The sequence below is a fragment of the Ixodes scapularis genome, unplaced genomic scaffold, assembly GCF_016920785.2.
Source record: "Ixodes scapularis isolate PalLabHiFi unplaced genomic scaffold, ASM1692078v2 PGA_scaffold1__304_contigs__length_218370807, whole genome shotgun sequence".
NCBI lineage: Eukaryota > Metazoa > Arthropoda > Arachnida > Ixodida > Ixodidae > Ixodes > Ixodes scapularis.
Window position 1 is genome coordinate 181,403,625 of NW_024609846.1, and position 6,245 is coordinate 181,409,869.

The following is a 6,245-nucleotide window of genomic DNA, read 5'->3' on the forward strand; positions in this document are numbered from 1 at the left end:
CCCTACACATTTATTTACGATCAAATCAACACGGCCGGCAACGCCGCTCGGTCACGTCGTCAGAAAGACCGCCGGGCATTCATTTTTCAACATGCTGTCAACGCACATCCCCACATCGAGTAGCCAAAGAGAAGAAAGAAATACTCGAAGCTAAATGCCGCGGAGACAAACAATGAACCCACGGATACCTGGAAAAAGCTACAATGGCAACAATCCCATTAATCAAGTGACTGCCAAGGGTTAGCTTAGGAACACTAGGCCAAGCAAGGCACTCCGAAACAAGTTTCTCCGACGATCCGTGGCCAAGACCATCCACTCACAACCGGCAGGCTTGTTGAGTGGAATATGTCCGTGTCAGTCTTGTGGAACCTTCCCGTGCGAATAGTCTGAATTCTGACCCTCGTTTTTCGGGTGAATCCAGTCTCTGTTCCTTGTTATCACCTTGTTTTCAAAGGCAGTGGTGGCAAACGCTCTTGTCAAAAAGGACACTCATCAATTCTATCTCCTGTTCCGTGGGATATAAGGGCCCAAATAAATGCCGTATTGATTACCTTTCCAGCATGCTAATAGTACACGTTTTTTTAGTCCCTTTTATTCTGACATGACAGTACTAGAAACATTGTGTTTCGAGCTAGAGCACTTCTTGGAAGATACACGATGTTGGTTCAAACTTTCACTGCTGCCCGTCACATCAGCATCAGGTTGCGATAGTCTGGTGGCCGAGTGGTTCATATAATCGGTTGCAAAAGATTGGTCCTGAAGCAATTACCAAGATGCATGCAGTCCAACGGTGAGGTTCCAGCGCTTCGACCAAACATGCGCATTTCCGCTCTCAGTGTGAACAGCTATTTACGTGGCTCTCGCTGGCACTCTTGCAATTCAAACATATCATTTTTGAGTCTTGGTTCCCTCCCTCATTCCGGAGACTGCAAACAATACCTTGGAAATTTGTTTCTATGTGCGTTGCTTTGCGAACGAGTCATGTGGGCCGTCATCTTTTAGCAATGATGCTAGTTGTAATGACTTCGTAGCAGTCGACCAAGGCAGTTATCCAGGCCTCAAGAAAGCTAGGCTGCAAGGTCATTTTAATCATGGTAATGTCGACATTTCACTGCACGGACACGATCACCAAACAATTGAGCATTGTCAGCAAGGGCCCCTGTTTTGAGCATTTGTAGCACGAGCGAAAGTAGCACCTTCCTCATGCTACATATGCTCCAGGTAAATTTTGTGTGCCTGGGAATTGTACAAAATAGACACCTTAAGTGAACTTCAAATGCATTTTTCTCGGCTTCACTTTTTGGCAGAAAACATTGTACGAGGAAATGTATCATTTGATGTTTTGAAAGTGTAAAGACTTCATTCAGGGGTGTCCTGGACTGCAAGTTTCCTGATGAACAAGTTAAGGTGTTTGTTGGTAGGGTGTTCGATATACCAGAGAATGAAATGACGTCCGTCCAAAGCCTAGACAAAAGACAATCCTCTTCTTTTACATCCCGCTGCACTGGCACGCTGGTGTGCTCCCATTGTTCAGCTGTGGCTCTACAGAATCTCCCCTCCCCCCTAGTTACGTGGAGCAAAAGATGCAGCTGGGCTCACATTATGGTCTTGTGGGAAGATGGGGATCGTGGGTAAAGACAGCTGGCGACTTTGGTTGTTTTTCCTAGCGGCGGGAAGGGAAAGTCTACAATATCTACCAAAGAAACAAAGTAGGCTGGCTTCACTCTGACTAACGTGACGACATTGTGGCACCCATTGATGTCGACTGTAAAGGTCTTTTCCGTTCGCGAAAGAACTTTAAACAAACCATCGTAACGTGGCGTGAGAAGATGTCGTAGTGCGTCTTTTCTCGTGAATATGTGAGTGCACGTTTGAAGATCGTCGCTGATGATAGGTCTGCCGTGCAGTCTGTCCTCCCGTTGGGGTTGGTCGTGGGGGAGGAAAAGGAATCTCTCAAGTCTTGTAGGAACAACGGGATGTCAGTAGATAGAGATGGTATATGGATGAGAAATACTCCCGGTAACCGAAGTGTCGTACTGTAAACAAGCTTGGCTGAGGTGTCGACGATGTCAGCCTTTAAGGTAACACAAACTCCGAAAAGCACAAGAGGGAGGTGACTGACCCAATGGATGCAATCTTCTCTCGTCATCAGTGCTGCCTTTAGTTAGCAATGTAGCCACTCCACCATTCCATTTGCCGAAGGGGGGTACGCTGTTGTGTGTATGTTGCGTACGCCCAAGATCTTGGAGAGGGCGGTGAAAGATGTGCGCTGAAATTGTCGGCTACGGCCGGTCATAACGGTACAGGGACGACTGAATCCTGCAATCCGTGTGGAGATGAAGGCATGGGCCTTTGCCGTAATGTCTGTGAGTGGAATAGCTTCTGGCCATTGGGTGAATCTGTCCATGCGTGCCAGGATATAGTGAAGCCCATTTGATGATGGTAGAGGGCCTACTATGCGTATCAATGCGGACATGGTCGAACCTGGCATCTGGTGGTCGAAATCCGTGCAGCGTGTTCTTTGGCATGCTGGAATCTGCAGACTCTGGCACGTTGGCATGCCTTCATCTCCACCAGACTCTGGCACGTCGACATCTGCAGCATGTTCTGGAACGCGGTCGGATGTCGCAATTGATTCTTGGCCAGATGTATCGTGATGTAGCAAGGTGTTGTGTTGCACGGATTCTGGGATGATTAAGGTCGTGCATGGACGGATGATGAATTAAGGTTGTGGACGGATGCAGCTAGATGTTACGGATGCAAGGAGAAGTTAGGGTTGAGGAGATTACATCGACAGCGAGATGAGTACTGTTCTCTATAAGACGTCGGTGGTGCATACTGACGTTTAAAACAAAATATAATAGGAAGTCTGAGCCTAGAAAAGGGTAGGTTACATCGGCAATGACGAAGACCTACTGAGAAGTCCCATGTAACCCTAGGTTCAACGCTGGAGAATGCATGTCATATGTGGGAATGTTTGACCCATTTCCAGTGACGAGGAGTCAACGGGTCTAGGACTTTCTGGTGTAGGACATTTCAGTGCTGACTTTTCGGTGCACGGACTGTTCGGTGCAGAGACCTTTCGGTGTACGGACTTTCTGGCGCACGGACTTTTCGGTGCACGGACTTTTCAGTGTGGGACTTTTCAGTGCGCGGACATTTCGGTGCACTGACTTTTTGGTGCACGGACATTTCGGTGCACAGCCAATTAAAATCACAAGTTTTTTATAGTTTTCTTTAAACTTAATAAGCACTATTTTAGCTAGAAATTAATTTTTTCACACTTTATAATTTTTTAGACTTGGACATCCATTTACGACCAGCTATTGATACACCACCTAAGTGACTTTGTTAGGTGCAGTATCGCCCTGCGTGAGGATTGGAGATGGGTGTTATGGTTGGTTTGTTGGTGTCTTTTCCAACATACACACTAGCTGCATCACATGTCTCGGGTAATTTTCAACAATCTCAAACTTCTTGTTGCTGGGGCCTTTCCTACACAGATTTCCAACAATAAAGCCACACCTTTACAGAAGGTGCCGAGAATGCCCGTATCGACCCAACGTGTAAACAAGATGTGATGCGTCTAGTGCATACATTAGAAAAGAGACACCGGCAAATTAAACATAACGTCCAATGTATCCAGTCCTCCCGCAGGATGGTGATGCGCCTAACAAAGTCACTTAGGTGGTATATCAGTAAGTGATCGTAAATGAATGACCAAGTCTGCAAACTTATAAAGCGTGAAAAAAATCACTTCTACCTAAAATAGTGCTCATTAGTTTTAGAGAAAACAAAACAAAAATCTTGCGATTTTAAATCATTGTGCACTGAAATGTCCGTGCACCGAAATGTCCGCGCACCAAAAAGTTCCACGCCGAAAAGTCCGTGCACCGTAAAGTCCGTGCACCGTAAAGTCCGTGCACCGTAAAGTCTGTGCACTGCAAAGTCTGTGCATTGCAAAGTCCATGTACCGAAAAGACCGCATCGAAATGCCGTACACCAAAACGTCCTTCACCGAAATGTCCGGATCCCGGAGTCAACCAGGCCGTGGGCGTCATCTCTCGGCTGTTGTAGGTGGAAATACAGACATCTCCACTGTGGCGTTGATGAGTGGGCGTCGACCGGAAATGTGATCCGTTACGAAAAAGAGACGACTCGCTGTTGGGCCCGTGTCACTTGCCACCTCTAGTGATGGGCAGGATCATCTCCCCGCCAATCGCACGGCTGTTAGCACTTGTGTGCACTGCTGCCAAACATCTGGCGGTACCGGTAGGGACCATTCGTTCAATGTCGCGATGAGGTGCGACATTAAGATGGGTTGTGACGTCAAGATGAAATATCTCTCGGAGGATGCCACAAACTGCTACTCATCGCGCCGAGTGTTGCGATGGCGGTCGTCGGGGCGTCTACGCAGGTTTCTAAAGCTTGCAAAGTGGGACACTGATGGGAGTTATTCATGATGTCCGACAGGCTTGGTGCAGCACACTCGGCGATGCGGTATGCCCTCTCAGCAGGGCGATCGACGGGCAGGTCCGTAGCTGGGGCAAGGATCATGCATTTCCTCGGGGCAAGCATCGTAGGAATAATTTTCTAGGGATTGAATCATCCGTGTCGGCAGCTCGCTCGCCCGGAAGCCTTGGGGACGCAAGAAGGAGCAGACGTTCAGGAAGATATGTTTTAACTAAAAGAGTGTCAGCAAGAGCCACGTAAATACCTGTTCACATTGCGAGTGGAACCGCGCTGGCACCGCGGTTTGGAAACCGCTTCGGAAACTATCTTTTACAACCGATTTTATGAACCGCTGGGCCACTAGACAATCGAAACTCTATGCTGACGTGACACTTGGCAGAGGAAGAATGGACCGGCATTGAGTAGCTCCCAAGAACTGCTCTAGCTCTACAAGAATTGGCATACCGTCATGTCAGAATAAAAGAGGCATACTAAAAAAAGGGGTAAGTACTGATGTTGCAAAGACAATCCGTATGGTGTTTATTTGAGCTTTAAGGTGTCCCTGCTGAATGTCGAATCCCTCGTCATCGGCTCCTTTTACAGACCACCTCAACTAGTGACGAATCAATCCAACTATTAACAAATGCCTTGTCATCCATTTCTTTCGACTATCTTGTGCTGGAAGGGGACTTCAATTTTCCGGATATTCAATGGGATGAAGGGTTGCCAAGTACCTCAAATTCATCCGTGCCATATCAATCCTTTATCAATTTTACTTCTAGTTTTGCACTGCACCAGCACGTGTCGGTTCCTACGCGATTGGACCCTAGAAGAGATAACACGCTCGATTTGATTTTCAGCAATGAAAGTTCTATTATCTCTTCTGTCTCAGCTATTCCTGGCATTAGCAATCACATGGCGGTAATCGGACAAATAAAATTCGCAAAGAAAGCAGTAGCTCGTATGCCTCCAAGGAAAATTTTCCTATACGATCAAGGTAACTACGCGACTATGGCTGACAAACTTTTCTCTTTTTTTCCTTTGTTTAGAAACCTCAGTGCTGATGTGGATGTCGACACACTCTGGAATATGTTTAAGACAAAGCTAGAATCCCTTACTGACACTTTTGTTCCATCAAAAGTTATAACCTCCAAAAGACGCAACGACAAGCTATGGATTAACAAAGAGCTACGTCACAACATAAAGAAAAAACGGCGAGTGTTTGTAAAGTACCGACAAAATAGCAACTCTGGTAATCTGGCCCGCCTGAAGGAGCTTACAACACTCTTCAAAGAAAATATGTCCTATTTTAAAACTATGTTTCACAACTCCCTTGACGAAAAGTTAAAGCGAAACCCGAAAATATTCTGGAAATACGTTAAGGCCTCAAAGAGAGACATCACGGGCATTCCACCCATCAAAGAATCCGGACAACTAGTAGATAAGGACAGTGATAAGGCGATGCTCTTCAACAGTTATTTTGAGTCTGTATTTACGCTGCCTATTGCGGATGCCATCCCTTCATTTTCCTTTACTTTAGGAGAGAGTATGCCTGATATTGAAAGAAGCCAAGATGGAATCCTTAAGCTGGTAAATAATCTTAAAGAAAACAAAGCCACCGGGCCGGATGGACTATCTTGTCGCGTCCTTAAGGAATGTTCTGGAATCTTGTCATGTTTTTTGTATGTTTTATTTGAAAGCTCATTGTCCTCTGGCTGTCTGCCCAGCGAATGGAAAAGAGCACATGTTGTTCCAGCACACAAAAGCGGACCAAAAAATAGGGTAGACAACTA